Raw genomic sequence first — 27507 nt, 5'->3', positions numbered from 1 at the left:
TGTATATGTGCAGCCAAATTGTAACAATTCTACCTAATAAAACTGAAAAATGAGAAAAAAAATGGGCTTCTTCGCTGGTAGGAGAGACGTTTACAGAAGACTGCTGGAATTTATTAATCAACAGATCAGCTATTTGATGGAATTCTAATTAATTGTGCTACTTGAAAACTTTGACATATGTAAAAAAAAAATCCTGCTAATGAGAATTGTTGATGGTGAGAACTGGGAGTGTGTTACACCGACCAAAGACATGTAATCTCCTAACATCTTTAAAAATAGAATCGAGTCTCCTATGTCTGGGATAATTTAAATGTGGGGAGTTGAACTGGGTCTCGATTCTACAATTATGTGTCAGTCAGTCAATGATGGCAAGTTTTAAGGACTGTCCTTAAGGAATAGGAGGTAAAGTGGCAGAGAACTACTCACACATAGCCCAAGTGACTACTGGGAGAAAGTACTCAGAGGGGAACCCTGTAACAGCCCCACGGTGTAGACCATTAGGGGGAAATAGCTGATGGGAAAAGTAGGTGTGTGACCATAAGATTTCGTTTTCTTTCTTTCCTGTTCATTCTATCAGGCATACCTGGCAACAGCCAAGTATAGTCTGAACATTCTGCAGAAAGGTTCCTTTTGATTCACTCAAGTTTCAAGTAATTTATCTGGACAAAGACTGGCCGCTGAGAGGTACACAAATGAAATGGGCATGTGTGTAAGGACATACATAGTCATACTGAGGCCTGATGATGAGACTTAGCTCAGGAGAAATGAATGTGAATAAATCCATAGTTACTCACATTTTTTTTTAATCCAGGCAAACTGGACTTTTAAAATATTTCTTCATTGTAAAATCCAGATGTTCATTCCCCCCCCCCCACTGGTATTATTTCCAGTTATTTGGGGTGAAGGAAATTAATATTATACAGATGTACACACAAAAGTGATTACCTTAACTGGATGTTGTAGTAGTTATCACAATTTATATGTTACTTTTATTTGCAATGGCATGTCCATCATTACTGATGCATTCCTTCATCAGTGCATTCAACTAGCCTGCTTTATGAACAACATGAATTTTATCTGTCTCTTCTGAGCCATCCTAAATGACAGAGTGCAGTCAAATGGGATTTTAATATTTTTCCTCTTTTTGCTTTGCTCCCTCTTCAGTGTCGGTGCAGTCAGTCACACTGCAGCCTCCTCTCAAAACATACAGTTGTGTTTGATCTCTGTCCCTCCTGGAGACATGGCCCTGCACTGGAGTCCCTGGAGCCCGGGCCCGCTGTACCCCTGCCCTCTACCGCGTGGTGCTCAGCCACTCATGTTCTTCTTTCCAGCTGTGAGATTCCTAAACTGCATTTTCAGGGGCCCTTCTTCCCTCCCTCTGCCACCCAAACAAAATAAAACCAGCAACACAAACAACAAACAAAAATTCATTACTCCTCTCATCCAGGAAACAAGAGCCTAAGCAGTCCTGGTGCGTTAGTGCGGTAGCCCAGGTCACATGGTCGGTAAATGGAAGAACCAGAACCTGCAGACCTGGAACACTGATCTTGAGTCTTCACAAGTATTGAGTATTCCTTCCACAAGCACAGGCCTGTCCCAGACTGTGGGTCCGTAGTGCCAAGTATGCACCTAAGAATTGCCTGTAGACTAAATAGATAGTATGTCTCCTATAAATGTACTGTGTTCTAGTTTTCAAATGTCAGTGTGTTGTTGCTGAAGTTAAAACTTCTTGTCTTTGTGTTATTTTCTCTGGACACAGACAATTATGAGGTAGAGAGCTATGAAATATTTATGTTAATAAAAGACCTTATGTTCAACAGTGCCAGGAACTTTATGCTACCAATAAATTTACTTTATGACTGACTCCTGCAGAGGTCAAGATATTTCAGTCTTTTCTTTCCCCCCAAACTTGCTACCTGTTTTCCAAACCCTTCCTTCCAATGGGATAAAGCTGTTTGTCACTACTTTAGGAGACAGATGTCTGATTGACCTAACACTTTAACAAATGAACTCACACTGAAGTATAGATAGTTAACCAATCAGCAAAAATACAAATACAGTTTTTTTATGTGTATTTCAGTATATTTGCTACTTCTCAATTTTGATAAGGAGGAGAGAGTTGGAAAGAAAATGAGACCCAAGGGAAGATTAAGTTTTCTTCAGCTTGCTTTTATGAGAGGACTGGTCTGGGCTGGCTCCGTTTATCCTAGTGCACTTTGAGATATTCTTGTCCTGTGTGACCAGCCCCCATGTGACTGGTGAGCTTGCCCAGAAGTGGTAAGTAGTGATATGTTGCTTTCCTAGCCTTCTCTCTACTCGGAAAGAAAGGGAGAGGCAAATGAGGTGATGACGTCTATTCACCTGAGCACTTGCAGTCCCTGCCTTTTTGGAGCAAAAAGAAATACAGGTATCCCCTACTTTTTGAAAGTTCACCTTACAACACTTCACTTATATGAAAGACCTACACGAGTACCTGTTTGGGCTAATCAAAAGAAATCTGAAGAGGATTTTCGCTTTTATGAAAAAAGGTGAAAATTTAAAATAGCGTTCAGTGTTTGTTTTGCAGAGTGATTACAGAGGCAGCGGGAAACCCTGGCGGCGAGAGTGGCGCCACCAAGCTGCTTCCCTGGGAACTACACTCAGCATCTCAGTATCAAGCTACCATAGCTTTGAAGTGTCTGTGAGCATCTATGCTTTATCTATAATTATTTTGCACATTCTTAGCAAGATGTGTTCTAAGGTACTTGCTTCTTCACTTTAAGCTGGTTCGGCTTAGGAAAGGTTTCATAGGAACAGCTCTGTTTCAGATGGGTGCGGGAGGAGGGGACCTGTATGTACTTCAAAAGCACAGTAGGGGGAAAAAACCTTCCCAAAGGGATAGTCCAGTTATTACTTTTCAGAATTATATGTTTTCCCAAATGGTTCTCTCTCAAAGGTTTTGCCTTCAAGTTTCTCACTGAAGGCCTGAAGACCAAGAGGCAGGAGGGCTACGTGCATTTTTAAAGGACTGCCTTCCATATGAAACATCCCCGAGTCTACGCTGATACACCTTTAGGACTTTCCCAGCCATCTCTGCTGCATTCAACAGCAGGTGAGTGACACCTAGAGCCCCAGCCTCGGGTGTGTATGCCAAATGTGAAAACCAACCAAGTGACTCACCTTACAAATTGAGCTGGCTGAGGCCATTAGCCGTTTCATATGACATGGTGGCTTTTAACCTCCAGTCTAAGAGGGCTTAATGAGCAATAGTCTGTGGAATTTCAGGACTTCAAACCACTGCTCTCATTTCTAAGGAGGACACACACTGTGTGCAATTAGAGAAAACCAGGCTGTGCTTTCGTCACCAGAAATGTAATGCCTTGAAGCCAAATGATACATTATTTTTAGTTTTAATTACTAGCTTGTTCTCCACTCCACCCCCTGCCCAACGACCTCCCTTGCCTTCTACCCAGAATCCTAATTCAGCCTCTTCCCCTCAGAAATCCAATTGACTACATAGATCTTCATTGCTCCCCAAAGCTCTCACTCTTCAGTAAAATAAAGGGAGGGGGAAAAAATCAAAACCATTGAACCTATTTTACTTATCTTCTGCTCCAGGGAAAAGATCTTAGCAATTTTCTAAGGGCTGGAGAGAGGTAGGAGGTGTAAAAAACACCCGACCTCCCCCAAAGAGGCAGTTTTCTACTTCAAAAAACAGCTGTGGTAAAAATATCTCCCAAGAGCAGCCAGCTGTTTATTTATAAATCTGAGCGTCGGGAAGCTTTATTTCTCCTTCGTGTTTTCAAGAACACGAACCGTGTTTGGCTGAGATGGGCCCAGGATGCTGCGGCGAACCAAAGACTGTAGTCTCCTTAGCGAAAGGGTTGCAAAAGGCTGCCAGCGGCGATGAGACTGAGGTGATGGGACTTCACGGAGAACTGGCTGGAGGGCGCCCAGGGCTTCAGCCTTTTTTCAGGTGTTCTCGTGGGAGAACAAGGAGCAGCTGCTGTTCTCCCTCTGCCCCAGCAGATGGTGGTGTCAGCCCGGTCCTCGCTGCCAGCCCGCCCGCTCCGCCCGCGCGGTGTGTCCCCCCACCCCCAGCTTGCAGATGGCTTAATCATGACTCGCCTTCCTCCCCCTCCCGTCCCCCCGCCCTGCGCGTCTGGGCTAACGCTGCGAGCGTGGAGCCAGGCAGTCAAGTGTTACTGCGTACAGCAGGTAGCCTGGCAACTGAGAGCATAATACCGAGCAGATGGTGTTCGCACGGCGTGATGGACATCACACACGACAGCCTGAGACAATCCAGGAATTCCCTGGTGACTCGAGGCCCTCTTTACACAAAATGAGTTCTCTCTCCATTGCCGTGTATCTCTAGGGTTATCTCCCCCCTCTCTCTGACTGACACTGAACTGGTTTCTTATTACCGACTTTGCTTCTAGCCCGAGGGGAGGGAGATTTCACGTTGGGGTGGGGGAGGCCGTGGAAAGAAATGGAAGGGCTGAGAGCGGGAGGAGATGATGGGGGGTGGTGGCGACCCGTGAGTGTAGGGACAGTGGCGTAACTCAGACCCCGGGGCGGATCGTCCAAGAGGGACAGGGTTTCCCGTAGTCCTGGCTGCACGAAGCCAGCGCAGGGAGGGCAGCGGTGGGGGCGAGCGTGGGCTCAGTGTCTCTGCATCGCAAGGACTACGAAGAGCCTAAATGAAATTTAGAATTTTACTTAAAAAGTCCCCTGGGGCGTAATTTAGCCTCTCGACTCAAGCCTATATTCTTACAAGTCCTCAGGGAACTCTAAGAAGTCAGGAGTGGGGCCCGTGCGCCCCCGGCAGGCCCGGAGATGCCTCTTGGCGCAGGCGTGCTTAACAAAGAAACCGACAAGGCGGTAGGGGTTCGGGCAGGGGCTGCCGGGTTGGGGGTGGGCGTGGGGCCGCTGGCAAGGCGCCCAGGGGCCCCGACATCCTTGGCCCGCGCGCTTCTCCGCAACTGGTGAGGCTGGGACGCGCTCCGGGGGCGCACTTCCCGCCCCCACTCCCCTCCCCACCACGCCCGCCGTGTGTGCGGGCCGCTAAGAAGGAACTGGGAACCGAGGGCACAGGGGGCGCGAGTCGGGGGAGGAGGGAGAGGGGTGTGTTTGTGGTAGGAAAAAGTGAAATTAATACATACACAAGCATGTCCCAGAAAACAGATCTGTGCTTTTCACACACACTGAAGAGACTAAAGTAATTAAAGAAAAATAATAAAAACAAAAACTTAAGCTCCAAAGGAATTTTGCCTAGATTCTATACATGGAGACACTGCTATATCCAACCCTTCAACACTAGGGGGGGGCGGGGGAAAGGGCTTTCTCCTGCAAAGGTACTATTCAAGTTTTAAGTTTCAGAAGGAGGGAGGGAGTCTTTTCAAAGGTGGAAGCTGACGTTTTACGCAGAACATCACGTTTGCTGGGAAAGAGTTCAGCAGTTTCATGTCAGAGAATCCGACACCCACTGCAGCTCTGGGTGGAGGCGTCCGGCTGTGACTCTCAGAGGCCCAGGATGGTGAACTGGCATTCTGAGGCTCAGGGAACCATTTGACCTCTCGGGTTTCAGTCCCCACCTCCTCAAATGAAAATCATATCCACAGAACTATTCCCTCGACAATGGAGACTTTGGAGATGAAAGGCCTATAGAGAGAAAATGGCTAAGAAGAGGCTAAAACCTCCCCACTTCCAATGTGGGCTGTTGCGGAATGATAACCGGCTAAATCAGGGGTTCTCTAAGTGTGGTTCTGGAACCAGCAGCGTCGGCATCACCTGGCAGCTCGTTAGAAATGCTGATTCTCAGGCTCTGCCCCAGGCCTCAGGTATCAGAGTCTCTGGGAGCAGTTTAACATGCCCTCGGATAATTACCTTGCCCCATGTTTTGAGAATCACTGCGGCAAATATTCCTGGTTTATGGGCACTGACTGCAGCCTAGGGTATCAGCACTCTCTGTGCCCTGATCAGACTGCAGACCCTGCACTTTCAAAAGTAAGTCAGAATGCTGAGTTGCTTAGATTTCTGTTGCCGATTCTTCTACATTTGGGAGAAAACTCAAATTTTCAGAGGGCTGCTCAGGCAATGTAAACTCAAGAATTCTAAAAGGGGCCTATGGCCATGATTCTTTCAGAAAGATCAGTATTCCTGCTGCTCTGCTTGGAGGCTGAGGAGCAGCCAAGATTGAGGAGGAGGTGAAGCCAAACTCCCTTGCTCAGGAAGGGAGCATCAAACATCATTAGCCTTCTGTCCCCTGGTCTGATATAAGGTAGGAAAGTCCACTCTGGTCAGAAAAGACTCTTCAAATATGAATAAGACCAGAAGCAACAATGGAAGAAGACAACTAACACTTATGAGTCACCTACTGTATGCAAAATGCACTGCTGGGTGTTTTCATCTGCGTAATTAAACTCTTTTTTTTTTTAGTTGAAGTATAGTCAATTTACAATGTTGGGTCAATTTCTGGTGTACAGCATAATGTGTCATACATACATACATATATAGTCCTTTTCATATTCTTTTTCTTTACAGGTTATTAGAAGATATTGAATATCTGTGCTATACATAAACTTATTTTCTTGATTTAAAAAAATCTGAGTCTCTGAGAGGTTAAGTAACTCGCCCGATGTCCCACAGCTGATGGTGGTCTTTGGGATTCTGACTTTTCCACTGGCCAGAACATGCATCTGGTCTAAATTGAGCAGACCACCCAAGAGGACTCTGGAGTAAAGAGAAATGGGAAGGGGGTGGGGGAGAGAGAAGTGGGCATAGAATGAAAAGGTAGGAACTCTGTTGGGATCAAAGGATGAAGCTGAAAGAGCACAAAAATATACATCATTTTTTTATATGTTGCCTGATACCCAAAATTAGGATGCCTTTGTGGTATCAACTTCGACATTTAAAGAAAGGGCATAAGATTAGACCGTTCAACCATAAATGGAAGGAAGAAATAAAATAAAATCAAACCCTAGACTTCTCTTTGAAGTTGATCAAGTGTCAGGGCAGAAACTTGGTTTCAGGAGGGTGGCTTCTTTTACAGACTTTCTTTGTCCTTATCCAGAACAGTTTTTCACTGTGGGTTTTAAGAGTTGCTTACGATAAATTCATAGTAGAGCCCCAACAGGGCCTACCCCAAAGAAACCCCCCTGTTTTGGCAGATTATTGAAGAAGCTTGGATAAATGTGGATATGATGTGTGGTGGTTGGGTCCCCAAGATGGTTGAGTTTTGAGGCAGTTGACCAATTTAGGAAGCTTATCACTGAAAGGGCCAGTAACTCGGGCCCAATGCTAAGCCTGCTAAATGGGTTCAGCAAAGTTCTTTGCTCAGCCTCTAAGGAGTGGTTTGCATTGGGGGAACCGACAAGCTTGGGTAGAAACTCGGCTCCATCAAGGGCCCAGTGACTGGCACACCCTGACCACACAACACATAGCTTGTTGTTATTACTATTACTGCTATGAGCTCTTGATCATGCAGCTCTAGAAAGTGAGGTTGAGAGAGATGCTGTGTCTCTGGTTCTAGCTTAGCTCCTAGGATAATGAGGACTAACACTCTAAACTTGGTTTTCTTTCTAGGTTCTCAGTGAGCAGGACGGCGTTCCTACCCAAAATTTGACTCTTTAATGAATACGTGTTTTGCTGATTTCCCCCACGATCACTGGGAAAAGTTTAAAATATTGTCTAAAAGTATTAAAAAAAAGGGCAATATTCATTTTTAACAATCACAGGCAACCATGTTAATATTTTGATGCGTTTTGTGTTTCTCCTCAGCTCCCCGCCCCATATACATGATTGAACCACTATTTCTTACTAAGTAACATAAGAGAGGTAGAAAGTTCTAACTTTCCAAATGCTTATGATAAGCAGTAATTTTCTGGTAGGATATGATCCTTAAGGCAGTATGCCTGTGAGGTCTTTCGGTTTTGTTATGAGTCTTCCAGCATTGGCACAGAGCTAGGTCAACAGCTGCAAAGGAATAAATCTTTGCTGAACTGAACCGACTGTGCTGAACTGTAGCCTAGACTGACATCACGTATGATTGGAGAGGAGGATAAAAAGTTACCCTGTAATGGACTGCTTCCCCGGACTCCTGGAGCTTCAGCTGAAGATGAAAGAAGGGGTTAAAGTTGGTAGGCCGGAGCGAGATGGGAGAGTGCCGTCAGCCACAGGAAGGTCAGGCTTTCAAGGACTTACTTGGGGGTTAAAAACAACAAAAATACCGTTTGTCCTTATCAGTGCTTTGAACATAGTTACCATAGGTCCCTCCAGTGGAAACACAACATGAAGAGTTAGGCTTCTCCGCTGCCTTTGATGTAAATTATAGAGTCCTTTTGATTCCTTTGTTGTGATTAATTCCACTACCACAGCTACTCTAAACTGGTTAAAAGTTCATTAGTGTGCAACAATAGGAGCCTGATTAAATAAATTATGGTACATCTATACCTTGAATACTAGGCAGCCAATAAAAATCATGCCTTCCTAGGCTATCTAATCACATAAAAAACTTACAACGTATAGTTAAGAGGGGAAGAAAAAACAGCCACAGAATACACGTGTTAGACGAGGGTGATAAGTGATTTATATTTTCATGCTCTTTCAGTTTGTTACAAACATAATATTATTTTAAGTCTCATGCTCTAAAAAATAGTCTTTAAACTGACAAAAGAAAAGAAAAGAAAAAGAAAAAAGGCATATCTGCCTGTTTTCAGGGAGTCCCCAGTTCTGATGCGGGGTGAGGACCCCCTAGTTCCTGGGCAGCTCACAGCATCGTTGTAGAGAACGTGGCACAGCCACATCCCTGGACCTTCTACAAGGAGTAGAGCAAGGGAACCCAGCAGTGGCAGCAGCTGAATGTGCCTGGGGAGGGGTCTGAAGGCTTCCCAGAGGAAGTAATGTCTCGGAACAGCTCTGTTAGCCAAGAGGGGAGTGGCTTCCAGAGCAGAAGGACAAGGTGATCAAAGACTTGACTGCATCATACCCTGAAATTCCATTTCTAAGGATTCATCTCCTGGAAATAGTCATAGCTTGTGTAAAGATTTATCCTAAATAGCTTAAATGATTTCAAGTAGTGAAAAAGGAAAGAAGGAAAGAAAGAAAGAAAGGAAGAAAGGAAGGAAGGAAGGAATAAAGAAAGAAACTTAAATGGCCAACACTTAGAGAATTCATTAAACTATAATATACCCACCCTGCCTTCCCTTGATGTCCAGCCAAAAACCCACAAAACCTCATTAGGAATATTTAGGCTAAAGAGACAAGGAATGGAATGTAGTAAGCTTGAGAGTGGCTCCTGCTGTGTCTGGGACCTGGGCTATTTCCACCTCATGCTCTGGAGTGTGCAGTAGACATTCTTAACCAGCAGTCCTCCCGTCAAGACCCAGACATGGCACGAATGTGAACACACTGGGTTTGGCCGCGGGTTCAACAACTCAGCCAGAGCACCCACGTCCCAGAGAAGGCTCCGAAGGACACCGACCATCTTCCAAGAATTCTCTGTTCCACCTGGACAAGTTTCTCTTTGGGGCACCAACCTGCTCTCTGGGGTTCTTCTCCTTTCTAGTCTTTAAACCACAGAGCATGGCCAGTACCAGCCTAACCTTAAGAGTTTAAGAACTCGAGAGATGAGTGAAAACCATCGCTGGACCCCAGAGTCTGTCTCCTCTGCGGCGCTGAAAGAAAACCTAGCCCTACAGAGGTGGACACCGCATCTGCCCGCCATCTACGTGGCTGCTGTCTGGACACGTGGACTGCGAATGGTTCGTCAGCTTCACCAGGAATTAGGGTTTTTACCCAGATAGCAGATACGTCTGCTATCTTTGTTTCCTTGATTTAAAAATTGAGAGGGGGAAGGAAACGGTCTTCCGCTGACCTGCTGGGAAGAGTTTTCCTCCCGGAGCTACTGTTCCCCGACACCGTCCATTTTTCTTTCATTGCCTCCCCTCCTTCTGATGAAGTCATCACGGCAAAGATTGCATAACTGCTGCAGAGGCCTATCTTGTGTTATACTGGGAGTCAGGCCAATGTTTCCATTTATAGACAAGAGCCCCACCACGCTGCCAAATAGAGCTCTCTGCTGCAACCACTACAAGACAGGAAGAAGGGAAGGGAAAGGAAGGGAAGCTCGGGGCTCGAGGGCATGCTGTGCAGAGAAGCCTGGGCGTCCTCCATCCCCTCCATCCTCTCCGCAACCTGGGGAGGATGGCTCAGGGATGTTGGCTCTGACCATCTGGGAAGAGCCACTTCTACAAAGCCGTCCCCTGGTCTCCCTCCCGCTCTGGGAGATGCTGCCAGTGGGAGGGTCTGTGTCAGCTTGCTTTGCTGATTTTCTCACGGCTGAACCTATCTGCGGGCAAACCAGGTGTGACCACAGGGAGACTCGAGGGGAGGGCAGCCCTCACCGCACTCCTGAGAGCAGAGGCAGGCCAGTTGTCGTGGTGGGGTTGCAGGAGGTCAGGACTCGGGGGAAGGTGTGAGAGAGGAGGAAAAAGGAGTTGCATTTAGAAATCCAGGGTTAGTACTTTAACACTTAGGAGATTTGGGCTGAGAACCAGGTTCTTAGAGGAAGCAGGTCTGGGAGAGGGGCTCACAGAGGGTCAGAAAGGGGGACCTTTCTGAAAGACCATCGGACCCTGGGCCTTACAGCCACAAAGATTCCTCGAGTTTAGATCTTTTGATATATTCTTCACACAAGGTTTTACATGGGGTCACTGAGAAACCCTGATAGGAGTGAAAGATGCCTCCTATTTTACCGCTTAAGGCATGCCCTGTAACTCCAGCCCACTGCTCCAAGTCCATGATGAATAATATCTTCATAAGTCCCATATTTATCTTGTGAATGGTATGATTACACTACACTGTATTTTTAAAAATAAACATTACTTTCTTTTGGAAAAAAATGCATTGGTCTTTCTTCATTTTGTAAATATACCAGGTGACTCCAAGAAATAGAAATCTCCCAGGTCTTTGGTTAACCTTGAGACGAGTTGGGACAAACTGGGCGAAAAGTGCTTTTAGAAGTATGGGCCTCAAAGGGAGTTTCCCTGCTTGCAATTATGTGGCAGTGAACACAGCACCTGAGTCTGCATCATACACACACACACACACACACACACACACACACACACACACACACACGGAGTAACCTGGATAAAGGAATCTGGAAGCAATTAGAAATTATCCTCTCCAAGATCTTAAACTTTCCACTCATTTCACCAGAACTTCTCTGAAGTAGTCGGACTCAGCAGGGCTTGGCATACAGCAAGTGCTCATAAATGTTTTCTCTCATTATCATCAATTTTCGCAAAAACTAGGAATTAGAAACTCTAGGCAGGGCCTATATATTCAGCTCATATTTTTTTCTTTCCTAATGGTCAGGCCAGCTCCTCAGCTGCACCGAGGAAAATATCCCTGTTCACAAATGACCACCTTTTGCTCAGGATAAACATTAAGTTGATAACTAAATACGGAAGCAGACCCTAGAATGAAGGTGAAGTTTTTGTGACACTTTCATTTTACCCAGGAAGAAATCCATTTGTGTCGACAGCAGCAACAGAGATCTTCTAAGATGGGGGTTATGTGCCAGGTATCTTTTGCCGTGTATGCCTTCTAAAAGCCCAAGCATTTTTGCTTAAACATCTGGGATGTCTCACTAGTTTCCTGCCCCCTTCTCCAGGAGCTAAAGCCTGGTCTGAACTGACCCCTTTCTCATAATGTCAACTCAAATGCCCACCCTCTCTCTCTGTTTCCTGAAAGTTTCTTGTGCCAATTCTTCCTCTAGCTCAGCCAACCTAACACCTCTTCCCAGATCCAGCTCAGCTCCTTCACAGCGTACGTGTGACTCGTGCGCACACTTCACCTAAACCGCACGCCTCCTGTAAGAGCTCCCATACCCGTGCCTCCTCTCCACGCTGACTGCTCGTGGGAGGTCAAAATCAGAACAGGAGGGTCGCGCTGATTAATGCTGGAGTCGGCTGGAGAGATCTAACCTGCTGCTCAGGGCATTTATCAACCTGGGAGCACTTCCCCAGCACCAAGGAGTGCATTTCCAGACTTCCTTACCTTTTGACCATTTCTGTCACATACGTGCTTAGTTTCTTTTACCTCCGTCCAACTAATTACTTTACTTCCTCCTCTTTAGCCTCCACCTTATCTTAATAGAGAATTTCTCCACCGGCAATGATGAAGTCTTTCCCAAGTTGACCAAACCTTATCTGGAAGCTGAGATTAAATATAAATGGCTGGAAACCTGTTGAGAATGGGGAAGGTCGGGGTGGGGGATGAACGCCCAAATTCAACTTTAAGTCTGTCTCAGGTTCCTGTCACGTGACACACAGGAAAAGCCAGCTTTTATTTACTTTAGGTTCTCAGGGCTTAATTTTAACCAAAGATTACTTTCCATGTAAGGCCCAGTGAACACTACCTCTTAATTCTTATTTAGAAGCTTGTTAAAAAAAAGGTTGACAAGGCCAATTTTTCATTTCTTTTTGGATGTAGTTGTAGAGAATTTCCCAGCAAAGAAGCAGCCACTGAGTCCCTGTTAGTCAGTAAACGTAAAGCCCTCAGGAGTGGACATTCATGTACAGTTACCCCTGGGTATCCTTGAGGGGGATTGGTACCAGGACCCCCTGCAGATACCAAAATCCACGGATGCTCAAGTCTTTGTATGAAATGGTGTAGTTGCATATAACCTATCCACATCCTCCCTGTATTTAAAACATCTTTAGATTACTTGTTACCTAATGCAATGTAAATGCTACACGTAGCTGTAAATAAATGTAAGCACAATGTAAAAAGTTGCCAGGCACAGCAAATTCAGGTTTTGCTTTTTGGAACTTTCTGGATTTTTTTCCTCGAATATTTCTGATCTGTGGTTGGTTGAATCTGTGGATTTGAACCAGTGGGTTCTGAGGGCTGACTACACAGGATGCTGAGAGATATGACACAACATGGAGGGGCCAACCCCCTGGGTGCCACAGGGCCCAGTCACCGTGGACATATGTGTAGCTGTAGCCGGGTCCTGCTCGTTCTCAACGTGTCCAGAGGTTTGCTGGGAACAGAGCCCAAATATCCTGCAGTCAGATGCACACACACCCTGGGTAGGAACCTAGAGAGGTCTGGAATACTCTGATTCACTTTCTGCTGAGGGACTCAGATGACAAAGGGGTGACTAGCTCAGTAAGATAGATTGCCAAGGCTGCTAACCTAACGTAAGTTCAAGATCCGGTTCAAGAACATGAAGAACACGGAGCCTTATGCCTGTCACTGGAAGTTGGACAGTACTACACAATCCTGAATGGCACTTTTTCCAGTTCAATTTCCATATCCCAGAGTTGATTTTTCCTAGAGAATCCCTGATCACTGGTAAAACCAACAAACCATCAAACAAAACAAAAAAGCAAACAGCTGATTTTCTTAATCAAATACCCCAAATCCATGGGTATGTGTTGTGTTTACAACTTTGATTTGCGGTGCAGTAAGGTACTACCACTCCATGGCTAAAATGCATCGACTACCCAGAAAACAAGTACACACTACAAACCCTCCCCCCGCAGTTGGAGCACTAGAACATCACGTGTGGAATGTGTAAGTTGCCATGAAAGTTTTCTTCCAATTCAGATATAACATCTCACTTCTAAAAAAGCTTTGATTGCTCAGGGAGTCCCCAAGGGCCTCCAGCACCCCAGCACAGTGGCAGGGGTTGTGGGTGGAGTCTAAGAGAAGGGCAGTCATGGCCTTGGTCCCATAGGGATACTAACATCCCAGCGGAGACACCAAGTTCCCCTTCACTGGAAAGCTCATGGCTGATCCCAGCCTGTCAAGGGTGAGATGCGGCACATGCTCTGGTTCCACAGAATTTCCATAAAATCCGCCCGGTCAGACCTGGGATGGAGAGTTACACTGCAGAAAGGGGGTGGGATGGGGCACACAGGACACACAGGTTTCTAGGGAGTGTCTGAGTCGAGGTGAGTCCCTGAACATCTCTGAGCTTCATATTCTCCTTTATAAAGTGAGAACATCCACCCAGGTGATCTTTAAGGGTCCTACCTGCCCTAAAATTCTCTGGGAAGAACTTCACGGATAAGGTGGGACTTGAGTGGAAGCCTGGATGTTAGTGTAGATTTGGATTTGAAGGAGCAGAGGAGGAGAAGGGAAAGGCAGCTACTTGAAAGGAGGGAGCTAGCCACACACGAGACCCCAAGGTATGTGCTAGGGTGTGTGGGAGGAAGGCCATGCGGGGCAGGGCGGGTCTGACACCGACGGGTCCGAGTGAGGCACAGACATGGGACCTAACCAGCAACCAAGGAGCCACAGTAGGCTCTTAGAGGGACTAAAATAATAAAAGCATTACTTTAATAAGATTAGGCTGCTATCAGGTAAAGCAGAGATTAGGACAGGGTTGGATCAGAAGGAGAGAAGTGGGGAGGCAGGGTTGGGAGAAATCCACCCAGGACCTGAAAGGAAGGTGGCCGAGACTCGGTTAGTGACTGTGGGAACTGAAGAGTCAACTTTAACTGCAAGGTATATTTTCCGGCAAGAATAAGGATTCACTCGCCCTTTTGAGGATGCAGGTGTCTGGGGTCACTCCCTGGTCCACTGGCCCCACCTCCTCCCTCTCACTCTCAGATCCTGGTTCTCATTCTGCCCTCACGGGGCTACCAGAAATCTGGCAGAGACAGTGATCCCTGCCAAAAAATTGGGTTTAAGTAATTGCAGTTTTCCTTGTCTTCTCTACTTTTTTAAAAACTGAATTTATTTACATCTGAATTTAGTATAAGGAATTTTACACATACCACTGGCAGAGGATGGTAGGTGTGTACCCTGAATATTTTCAAATCTCTGACACTATATCCTGGGGATGAAGATGCCAAACAATAACAGGAAATATGCCCAAAACCACTCTGAGAAGAAGAAACCTTTCCATTTTTGTGCTTCCTTAGTTGCTTCCCCCAATTTCCTACTTCCTGCTAAGTGTTTCATTTAACTCTTTTCAAGAAGGCCTAATGAAATGATGAAAGTTAGATGGTGACCCAATTTTCGGGTTTCAATGACAAGGAGAATTCATAACAAATATGATAACTAAGTATTTCCACTAAGGCTATTAGTGAGTTAATGGTCTCTAATGGATTTTTTAAAAAGTCAGAAAAATCACTCTTTGGTTTTAATGCTAAATTCTTGCTTGCAACAGTAGTGGTGTGATATATTTTCATAAAATAGTTAATTTTGCATTTATTCCACCCATCTTTTAAGTCTCCACTAGAGATGGGAGTGAAAATAATTTCTAACCAAATCATTAACCCCTAAAAAAACCAGTCTGGCCACTTCCCATGCATGACTGAAGAATACGTTGGTGGTTCCAGGTAAAAACATGCTTTATTATCAGCAACTTGGAAACCAGGTGTCCTCTCTGAACAAATGAAAAATCTCCTCTCTGAAAATCTTCCTACTTCTTATTGAGACAACGCTGAGGAGAAGCAGGCACTCGGTCCACAGCCTCTGAAACCACCACAGGGCTCTGGAAAACGGATTGCTTCACCTATTTGTTCTGTCTTCTAACGTGAGGGAGGGGCCGCACGTCTCCCCATCTGTCTCCCTCGCTCGCTGGCTCGCTGGCTCGCTGGCCGGGGCCCCTCGTTGCCATGGTCTTTCCCACAGTGTCTGAAGGAACAAGATTCCTCTGACGTCTGACACTGGACCTCTGCAGGCAGCCAATTTGTTTTCCTTTCGCCTGCCCCTCCCCCATCCCTTTCTAATACAGGGGATTCTTCCTGCGCACCCACCAAAAGTAATGTGTCAAACTATGATTATGTTTTCTTTTATTTAGCAAGTGGAAGAGGGACAGATTGCTTTTTTCCTCTGACCACGTAAAGGTAATCAAAGGCCCAGGGAAAGCAGGGTGGGAGGGGGTTGCCGGAGGCTGCTGTCCTGGGCGGGGCCCGCTCTTCCCCGCGGTTCCTCTGCAGGAATCCTAGGCGACCGGTTGGTTCCCAGTTTTACTCAGTGGCCAAAGGCCAGCCACCATAGCTCCTCATTCTTTCTGTCTTCTGAACCAGCTCAGTCCGTGTCTTGCGGAGAAGCGAAGAGGGTGAGGGCAAAGGGAGGCCCTACCCTCAAAAAACGAGCAGGAAAATCACTTAAATACTTAAATATTGTTTCTGTAGAATGGGCTGCTTTTAAAGGAAGTTAGTAAGTGGGGGAAAAGAATTCATTGAAACTCTTAAAACTTCCCACCAAATCTACACTGTCTGTACTGCTGAGCAAGGAAATGTAACTTGGGAGTTTGTGGGGAGGGGTGTACAGAGCATGGGGAAACTTATCTCCTTTTTAGATAAAGATTTTTTTTCCTTCAAATGTCTGTATCCCTTCAGTTAGAGAATGAATTTAGGGGTGGGGGAAGAATTTTAAAAAATATGGTATGATGGTTATTCCCTGCACACAGGCTTTTATCATGACGCCTGTGAAGAGGGGCAGACATGCACATGTAGAGCTGGTGGGCCTTTGAGGACGGGCCCATGGTAGCTGGGCCTTTGGTACCTCAGCTTCCCTCTACTCACAGGCTGTCTGGAAGAGTGCCTTCCGCCATCCCTTTAAATTGTCGAGGGGCTCATAGAAGAGGGTCCTTGGGAATTGAGGCTCAGGGCCTGTGGGCCACTTTCTAGGCTGGGGTTTCTGGTGCTGGGCACTGCAAGTCTCTCTGCCCATCACCTTCCTTTCAGGGGCTCTGGAGAAACAGGCCCACCCCTCAAAACAGAGGCACTAAAGACTTCAGTACCAGGAGGATGGGCTAGAAGCTGAGAGGAACAGAAGTCAGATCCAGACTACTGGAGAAAAGGAAATCCGGGACGGAACCAGAACCAGCCAGCACAGGGAGAGCAGAGGACATCGTGTATCAGTGCAGGTGACTGAAACTGAAGGAGCCAGAGAAGAGTCAGGCTGAGGAAAGTCCAAACACAGACGCCAGCTGGCAGACACCTCCATCCCTGTCCCCCAAAGCAGGATGAGGTTTGGCTGGGAGAAATTCTTAACCCAAACTGTGCTTTCTGTTGCCTCTGTCTTTCGGCGGGGAAATCAAAGGCACTCTTGGGGGGACATTTCTTAGTTTTCTTTCAGTCCTCATGCAAGCAGGCCTTGGGAAGTCGAGGAGTTTCAAGGGAGTGCTTCTGAGGGTCTGGATTGTGGAAGGGCAGGGGGAAGAGCAGGAAGGTCTCAGCCTGACCAGATATTTTGTTGGCAGCCATTTGTAACGGCTGCAAGCTCACCCCGGCTTTGTGTTGCTGGCCTCAGAAGACAGCCTGTCTTGGGGGCCTCCCTTTGAGTGAGCGCCATTCAGAAGGCCTTGTGTCACTGGCCAGAGTGTGGGTGTGATTTGTGGCCGCTTGAGCCCTGGAAGCGTCGGAGGACACCTCCTCCTCCCCATCCAGGCCCTCCAAGCTGTCCTCAAGGAACAACCCAACAGTTCTAAACAGAGCTCAGATTGAGCAAATACTTTCTCCTTCAGGAAAGATTGGAGGGAGAGGGTACAGCTCCGCGGGAGAGCGCATGCTCAGCCTGCATGACGTCCTGGGTTCAATCTCTAGTACTCCCATTAAAAAAAAAAGAAAAAAAAAGGAAAGATTAGGAGTTTCTTCATATTGGGGAAGAACAAAGAATGGTTTATAAATGTACAGTTACTATATTGACAAAGATATGCTATACTTATTATATTAAACAACAATAAAACAACAGCAAAGTTCATATTTGACCTGACACTTTTGCTTTTCAGGAATCTTTGCCTTAATGCCAATTTTTAAAACATGAAACATATATTCACACTAAAATACTTAAAAAATTTCCACTAAGAAAGATGGCTATTCAAGCACTAGGGGGCCAAGGTAAATGCTTGGTGGCCTTAACATAGATATTTGCATACATTCCCTTCCTCATCTGTTGTCTCACAGATCCGAGTGAAAATCTGATTTTTTGGGGAGGTAAAAACCCAGCTGCAGGAACAGCTCGTAAACCTCACCACAGACACGGTACTCGTGGCAACAGGAGCTGTTTCCTTTGGCTTCTGAGCTCTGGTAACTGTCAAGGGCTGGGGTAGGGAGGGGGCACCGATCAGAGAAATCTGGGAAGACATGAGTCTGTCAGAACACGTGAAAGGACTTGACACGGAGGCCACGTTCGTGTTGCACAATTTGCATGAACACTTCTGGACAAATTCTGTTTTCACATGCAATTCACAGACCCGCAGTGGCAGTGCTAATTGGTGAGGTTGCCACTCAAGTGTGGTACAGAACAGCAGCTCTCGCTACACGGATGAATAATACAGAGTTTGGAGCAATGCAGTAATTATTTTACAGTTATTTTGCATCTCCATTATTCCATTATCTCTTTGTCCCATTCCCCCTACCATAGTGGAGTTGAATAAGAAAATCCAACGCCCCACCCTGCACCAAAAAAAAAAAAAAAGTGGGATTCATGTTATTTGAAATCAGCTTACGAATAGGAAAAGACATGGTAAGGAACAGCTATCATTTCATTAATATGGATGGATTATTCATGTCACTAGAGTGACAGTGAATTTGATTTTACCCTGAAGTGCCAATAGGATGCCAAACATAGCCGGGAAAAACACAAGAAACTCTGAATGGTAGAATGCTTTGGAATTCATCTGCAAGAATTCCAGGCCTCCAAGATGAGGTAGCTCATTGCCCACGTGATATTTCAATGATAAGTGGAAAGGAAGAGAGGGTTAAGATTTCCCTGGGTGCCTCCATGTAAGAAAGAGAAGGGAGGGTGACAATGCCCCAGCCCCTTCCTCAGTGGCATTAGGAGCTTGAGAAACTTAACAGGGGGGAGCCCTCTCCCATAGGTCACTCTCCATCTCCAATAAAATCAATGGGTTCGGAGGGAAGGAAAGGCCGTCCCGGTGGAGGGTCACTAATTCTCCTGCAGACCATCCAGCATCTGCTGCCTGTGCACTAAATGCAAACCAGGCTGACTCTCACAATGGCCTTTGGTGCAGTTTTGGGTTTTCTCCCCCTTTGTTCCCTGGAAATCGTAAGCTTTAAATCCTCTTTGACTCCGAGTTACCGATGGGGCTGTGTCTAAACCATATCGCGTCACGTGGTGAAACCTGACCCACTGGATTTCCTCCTCCACTGTTCACTCTGACCTCAGCGCAGAAGCCTGCTCTGGAGCAGCCGAGAAAGATGGACATTTAAAGACACAGTTAGGTTCTCTTGGGCTTAACTTTTTTTTTTTTTTCACATTTTACCTAAAAATGATCTCTTTAAGACTCCTGTATTTTGAATTTCAAAAGTCAGTGATACATTTCATCTGCAAATCTCATCACTACTATCATCTCCCCCCTCACTGGCCTTTTTTTTTTTTTTTTAAATGGAATTGAGAGAAGGTTTGGGAAGAAGGGTTTTTGTTTTGCTTTCACATTTCTGACTTCAGCCTTAGTTGAAAATGATTAACATTTTACGGACAGTAGGAGCGGAGGCGTCTCCTCCTGGTTGGGACAACTAGCAAGTTGTCTCCTGTGATCCAGTGACTCCTTTCCCCATGTCAAAGATGCGCAGACCTGAAAGGCAGCCCCCATCTTCAGGCTCTAATTCTGGATCTGGCGAGTGGAGTAGGCTAAAGACGAGTCTTAAGGGTCGGTGGTGGTGGGGTAGTTACCTGTCGGTATAACTTGCCAGATAACAAAATGCCTCTTAAAAATCTCTCTTCCAGGTCTCAATCTCACTATGACATTGCCACCTATGTGCTAAATAGGTCTTCTGGAAGATTGCTATGGTACTTCACATACCACTTGGAATGGCCGTCCACACACATGTAACCCCCACAGCCCCTAACACTAGAGAGTGCTAAGGTTCTAAGGAGGGACATACAGGACCGGTAGGTTTGATGGACCCCAGGGAGCCAGGGGACAGGACCCTGTGCCTGGCAGGAGGGAGGAGAAGACACTGAGATAAACCCAGCCCAGTGAACGGTTCTGCCCACAGCAAGTCACAGAGTTACAATGGCATCTTTGACCTCTAATCCACAAAGGATCCATTCTTATTTCTCAGAGTGTCTACATGCAAGGTTATGATGCAGCCCCTTTGTTAAAGAAAGATACACATTCAAGCAGAGACCTCCATGGAGCCCCCATGTGAAAGGAGGCCTGTACTGCATTTATATGACGGCGGTCTGGGCCCAGCAGCAGAAATCTGAGGCTCATAATGACCAGCCTGACTCTGAAGAATAGACTTGTCTTCTCGCTTGCCTGCAACTTGGTGATTCACATTCTAACATTCCTTGCAGGTAGGGATTGCAGTGATTTCTACAGAATGGTACAGATGGCTCGCTTTAGGTTCCCTGATATATCATATTTCATCAACTCTAAGACTCATAAATTTTAAGACATATATGATGTAGTGCTAGAAAGAAAGAAAAAGATGGTACCCACTAAACCATGGCACGTCATCAAGTGTAAGATGCATCCTGATTTCAGAGTTGCAAAAAGGTGCATCTTGGGCTCAAGGAGAGACGGTTTTTAGGGCCATGGGTTACATGGGCCCAGGCCTGGGCCTAGGCTCCCTTACAACCAGTAGGCCCAGAGTGGCGGTCACTCCTCCACCCACGTGTGGCGTGCACCCTGGACGCAGCCATGCTCTCTCTGTGCTCGTGGCCCCACCTCTGAAAAGGGGTGAATGATGACACCCACCTCCCTCCTCTTCTGTGGGAACAAGGAGAGGACAGCTGGGGAAAGTGGCCATGGGTCACGGGGGCTTCGGAAGCCAGGCCTTCCCCCTCACAGCTTCATTCAGAGCAAGATGTGCTACAAACACTTTCTGTATTTTTCTAAATGATAGTGAAAAAAACCAAAAACGTTACCATTTAGCATCGCACATATTTCTTCCAAGAGAGCATGTGTACAGATAAGAGGTAGCCCAGCCACTCAAATTCACAGGACTAGCACCGAAATCATTTTAGTTTGATTCTGGAAGAAAAAAGGCTAGGGGTGGGCAATCATTTTAAAGAAAAAAAATGACCCTCTACATTTATAACCATAGTTATTCAGGCTGCTAATGCTTATGGTCCTCGGTGGCTGCCTTGTGGTGACACTGGGAGAGCTGAAAGGGAGAAAGAAAATGGAACAGCAAAGTTTTTGCAGGCGGGGGAGTTTTTTTTTTGGAGCTATCTGCTAGGTCAAGATAATAGGATATACTACAAACCTGAGGAATTTATTCTTCCTGTCTTCAAAAAGACTTACTGCCGACTTGAATCTTGTTCAGGAAAGGGCTCAACTAATAAAAAACAGATTTATAAAAAGGATGGGAGCCACACGACTCAATTTCTATTTTCCTTCCTTCCCTCTCTCCCTTCTTTTTTAATTGTGGTAAAATGCATATAACATTTATCATTTCAGTCACTTTAAAGTGTACAATGCGGTCGTGTAACCCTCACACTATCTATTTCCAGAATTTTTTCATCCTCCCGAAGAGAATCTCTGTACACACTCAATAGCCTCCCTTTCTTTGTTCTTTTATTGTATTTGTTTAGTTTTGCTAAGAGCATTTTAAGTGCTATAATGGTTGTATTGTATTGTGTTTGTATTGATATAAATTTGAAAAGGAATGTGACAAATGCAAAATGGGAAAAGTCCTGACCAAAAAGGGAAAGATGAGTTCTAGAAGCTGGGGAGAGAACTACTATAAACAGGGCTTTATAACCCAGGGTCTAAAACTTACTGTGAAAATAAATTATGATTTTACAAAATGACTAAAGGGAAAAAGAAAATCTGTATTAGGGCAACTGCAGACCTTTTATGCTCCTGACCCACCCACTTCCCTGAGGCAGAGGTCAGAGTTAGTAGGGCTGCATGGCTGCTCGAGCCAAGTAGATACTAACTCATCAGATCTTAGTCCTGTTCACGCCTGTCCATCTGTCGGTCCATCTCCCTCACTGCACGTGTCCACCTTTAGTCAGCAGGCGTTACGCATGTGGTGAGCACAGTGCTAGGCATCGTGGCTACAAAGACACACAGGCACTGGTTCACCCCCAAGTAACCCCTCCGTCAGGAGGGAGACAAATACTGAAACAAAGAATTATGTAATGAGAGAAACAGATGAGGGGACGATTAATTCTGTCCTTGGACTGGGGTGGGGGCAGGAGGTAGGAATGAAAACCCTCTTCACCCCAGGTAGACTTAATATACCTCCTGTGTGATTTGTACATTAATATTTTATACTGTTATAAAGTTATGAATATGAATTCATAGACTATGTATAATATGCAGCTATAATGTTAGTTGAAAAGCAGAATATAAAATAGCATATAGGGTAGAGGATATAGCTCAAGTGGTAGAATGCATGCTTAGCACGCACAACGTCCTGGGTTCAATCCCCAGGACCTCCTCTAAAAACAAACAAACAAACAAGTCCTAATTGCCTCCCTCCCCCAAAACAAACAAACAAAAATAAAATAGCACATGCCCAATGACTGCTACTGTGTTAAAACTTCAACTGGTATATAAGGTGCAAAAGATAAATTTGTTGTATCAGGTTGCTGAATTATGGTGGGTTTTTAAAATTTAGAAATGGAAACATGCTCTTATATTATTATAATGTTAATTTCCTTAAAATTGTTTTTCTTTTTAATTATAAATTTATTCATTATAGAAAATTTGGACAACACAAAAAATATAAAACCAGAAAGCAAAAGCACTGGTAATCATTATCGAAAAGTGGTAATAATCGCTTGGTAAATTTCCTTCCAAAGTATTCAGTCAAATAAAATAAGGATCATATTAGTCCATTGAATGGATGTGTTATCATTCATTTAACCAATTGTCTATTGTTGGATATTTAAGTTAGTTTCAAATTTTCACCATTTTAATTTATGTTGAAATGAACCCTCTTGTATGTAAACATTTGTACACATCTCTGATTATTTCCTTGGAATAGCTTTCTAGGAAGTAGAAGTTGTGTGTCAAAGAGCATGGATATTTTTAAAGCTCCTGTTTTGGAACATATTCCCAAATTGCCTTCTGGAAAGATTTAACCTATTTACATGTGCACTGGGAATATACAAGGGTCTCAGTATTACACTTTATATTCAGGGTTTAAAAATGACCAGTTTTCCCAGTGCAATTTCGATTCTGCATGTTTCCTTCCTAAGAAAGACAATGCAAGATGCTGCGTATAAGATTCAGTTATAGCATGTAGTCATCTCAGCTTTTCCCTCAGTTTCTCTTCCTCTACCCAAAGCCTGGGGAGTAGGACTGGTCAGTCTTTGCTTTCCTTAATCAGCATGATGACAACAGATGTCTCCCGCCCTGCCTCGTCAGGGTGGTGGAGGCCTGGATGCCACAAACACTCTTCACGGGGGCTGTCACCTGAGATTCTTCAGCTGTCTGCTCAGAGGCAAGGCCCCTGTGTATCAGAGTGAAAAGGCACGTCTTTATTCCTGGAGTTGGCTTGGCCAGCTGGCCAGCACCAATTCTCATGAATGACAGCTGGTTTGCTCTTCCATATTTCAACAGCCGTAAGCCAGGATAACACCTGTAGGCTCTGGGCATGAAAAGTGACTAGAACAACACTGGAGAAAGGCTGCTTTTGTGATCTGGCATGGACCTCCCACTACCTTAGCATCTTGGATCAAAGATAACTATGCCAGCAATGAGGGCAACTGATCAAGTTTGAATCTACTGCTCTGTTACAACTGCAACCGATTTGACTCAGGCTTCAAATTACCTTTTTTGGTTCCCCATATGCGGTTTACTACAATAGTGAAAAAAAGAAAGAGAAAGAGTGAGCATCTGCACGTCAGTATTAGATGACACCCATGCACATAACAAAGAGGTGCTGGGTGGTTCTGCTGATGAGACTACTATAGGCGATGAAGTTCTACCAAAATTTCTGGTTGTCTAAAATTTTGGCAGTGCATCAGGATAGGGCAATAATTAAAATAGAAACCACCTGCCTCTCCAATTCAATATATTTAATGGGCACTGTGGGGTCCCAAGTTGGTCGAGAATAGTTTTTGCAAGTTTGGAATTAAATTTCCCTTATGCTGGGACATCCTCAGTGGTCTGAGGGGAACAGAGCAAAGTGTGAGAATGGGAAATGGAAAATTAGAAGTTATTTGTTCATCTACGTAATTCATTAGAAAAACTGCACGTAATAGAAGGAAAGAAGCAACTTTTGCAGACTATTGAAGCATGTAGGTTGTCTGCAGAAGAATGTTCTTTGAACTTTTGAATCCCAATTTATTAGCTGCCTAGTATGTTTCAGAAGTGACACTCCCTTGTCATGAAAAAGTTGATGCTTTTGAAAAATAAGATGGGTGTTGATGAAGCGTTATTCACTTCAAGGTCTACCACGGTGTAGAATGAAATGGATCTCTGATTTTGAGAATATTTTTATTATGCCCTTCAATGCAAACTAAAGCCAGAAGTAGGTTGGCCTATGTAACAGAATCACATTTGGTTGAAGAGAGAAAGATGGCCTTAAATAGTTGTCCCTCAACATTCCAGTAGAATATCTCACAAACTACACCCAGGAGTGAAGTACTCCAAGCCTAGACCGTGACTGGACCCAGATGCAGCAGCAACTTTGACACACAGGGAAGCTGCCTCAGAGAAGTCGGTGTGCAAATTCAAACTACTGGTAATAAAATTCTTCTGGAAATGACTTGGATATGTCTTTGCACTTAGGCTGTGCTAAGCTGGTTTAGGTTCCTACCAGCATGGACAGCTCTTGGTTTACTGTGCACCCCTCCGCAACCTGCCCCCGCCCTACCCGCACCTTTTTGTTCTGTCTGGGTCAGTGTCTGACAGCTTGGCACCCGTGAAACAGTTGTGACTAGGAGTATCCGCACACAATGTTCTTGAGAACCACAGTAATTTTGAGAACCAGGTAACTGAGAACCAAGTATTTCCTTAAGGAAACACCTGGGTTTTTGCAAAGCTAAAATCCCCTGCCCTTCTTGCTAAGGATTTTTCTCAGGGGCAGGCTCTCTGACTTTGCAGGACCTGATGTGAAGGTGTGACTAAGTCTCCTGCCAGGACAGCTCCCACCATCAGCGGCTTGGAGGCAAATTCTCACAGCAAATGGATACTCACAGTGGGACCAGCATGAAATCGGCTCCCCTACTCCCCCCCGCCCGCTTCCACGCCAGCCTCAGACGCATGCCTCTGAACATGGTGCTGCCGCCTTGGCAGCCTCAGGTGTGGGCCAGTGGGTCATCCTAGACTCTTCCTTTCCCCTCTCATCCTCCAGGTCTAATCCATGAAGGAATCTGGTAACTTCTATCTCCTTAGTGTCATCCCACTTGGTATTTCATAGGTCCAGGTCGTCAACACTTCCCTTGGGTCACTCTGCTAGTCTCCTCACTGGTTTTCCATTTTCCTCTCTTGTTACCCTTTAATACACTCTCAGCTACGAGGCTGAGCTCTTGGATGTTGCTTGTACTCTTCAGTCCTCCCCTCATCAACTGCATGCAGGGTAAAAATCATATTCCTTAGCAGGGCACACTTCATGACCTGGCTCTCCAGCCCCACTTGTCTACTGCCCCATCCCAGCCCCCACGCTAACTCTGGCCCCACCAAATTACTTTCATTTAGCTGAATGTGTCTTCTGTTCCTCTATCTATTTCTTCTGCCTCTGAAGTGAGAGGAAAGGGGGCAGGTCACAACCATTGAAGGAATGACACAGCAATTGAGGACAGAACAAACTGGTTAGAACCAAGATGGCAGAAGATTTGACTTCCAGGAGACCTTGAACCTCATGGCGCACCCACGGTGCCATGACAGTTCCTAGGCTGACCATAAAAGGTCAAAAAGTAGGGGAGGGGGTAGCGGTTTCCTGGAAATTCTCACCCCTTCTCCAAAGTAGTTGGAATAATCCTCCTACTTATTAGCATGTGAAATTACCCAGCCCATAAAACCTAGTAACTCTGCACCTCATGGTCCCTCTGCACTGTCACTCTCTCTCTCGCCTTCTGAGATGGCCCGCACTCTGTCTATGGAGTGTGTATCTACTTTTAATTTAAACTAAACTCCCCCACCCCTCTCGGCTTCTCTCCCTCTCACCTTTCTGAGATGGGCCACATTTTGCCTATGGAGTGTGTCTGTATCTCCTAAGCTGTTTTCCCTTCTGAGTGAGACAGACCCCACTTTCTGTGAAGTGTGTCTCTCTCTAAATAAACTTGCTTTCACTTTACCATGCCTTGCTCTTGAATTCTTTCCTATGCGAGGCAAGAACCTATTTTCCCACAACGCCTCCAGTCCCCCTACGTTCACTCTTCACCTGGCTAACTCCTTCTACTTATCCTTGAACGCTGAACTCTAACATCACACTCAGGAAGTGTTCCCTATCATCAGCTCAGCTGTTGCTTCCTCTCTGAGCATCCAAAGCGCCCTCTGCTTTTTCTCTACTGGCCTTCCTACTGCCTGGATGACAACCATGTGCTCACCCGTCCATCTCCCCTGTTAGGCTGTGAGTCCCTGGCCAGCCTTCATCTTTGGACTCACCTGCCTCTTGCAGTGCCTGTCATTAGATAGGGACCGGATGAAAGAGTGAATGAGTTAATGCCAGAAAATGGGTCCGTGATTAGCTGTTTCACATAACCTTCCTGATTCCCTCCTGACCCCTCCTCAGGTCAACTCAGGATAACTTTTTTTTTTTTTTTTGACTTAGGAGAGAGCCATCTGCTTTTTCATGAGCTCCTACCCAAATCATTGTTCCATGGAAGAGAAGGGGTGTTTTCCTACTTGGCAGATGGGGTGTGTGTACAGATTACTATATAAAAGAATTGAGGAAGCATTGTAGAATCTGAATACATCTTTCAAGTTTTTTGAGACAACATTTTAAGATGGGGCTACTACAGCTGATGGTTATCTATCTGTGTGTGCCAAAGTGGCCAGAAAGACGAATGTGTCCCCACCTGTTCATTTGATACCAGTCGTATAATTTGACCGGTGTCTGAAACCTCTACTCATACAACCTACTGTCGGTGAAGTTCTTGACATAATGGTTACCGCAATTTTCCTTTATCCTTTCCTGCTGTGGGCAATGCAGGACTAGGTTGGTGTGTTATAAGACACTCCTTCTGGCCCTTTTTTGTCCACCCCCGCCTCAACCTTTATTTTCCATCACAACTTCCCCAGAACAGGCTTTTCCACATTCTTACCCAGGCCACCTGATGACTAGCTTGTCTCTTCTCCAAATTCCTCCACACGATTCATGTTTCCTCAAGGCTCTCCCTGGACTGAATTCTCATGAAGAGCACCAGCCATTGACTAATACAGCAAATGATATCCCTGTTTCCAAAATATCAATCACCCATTCAAAGAATCACTGAGCTGGAAGGGACCTCTGGGCAGCACTGTACCTGAACGTCTCTTGATGAGACTCTACAAGACATTTTGTTAGATGTTTGTCCATCCATCCATCTGTGAAAAATCACGGTGATTGATTGAGAGATGGGTCCTACACTGAACATAATGTATTTGGAGACAGATGTCCAACATATCACAGTCACCCAGAG

The 27507-nt window shown here is 45.4% G+C and overlaps 1 protein-coding gene across 2 annotated transcripts in view; it reads right to left on the bottom strand.

Annotated features, from left to right (window-relative positions):
* The window catches only part of MAML3 (mastermind like transcriptional coactivator 3), a 390443-nt gene that overhangs the window by 11843 nt on the left and 351093 nt on the right, over window positions 1-27507 (bottom strand). The window lies entirely within an intron of this gene.

This window comes from Camelus dromedarius, chromosome 1 (assembly GCF_036321535.1).
Source record: "Camelus dromedarius isolate mCamDro1 chromosome 1, mCamDro1.pat, whole genome shotgun sequence".
NCBI classification, from domain to species: Eukaryota; Metazoa; Chordata; class Mammalia; order Artiodactyla; family Camelidae; genus Camelus; species Camelus dromedarius.
Note: the sequence above shows the minus strand (reverse complement) of the source record. Positions and strands in the feature narration are given on the sequence as shown.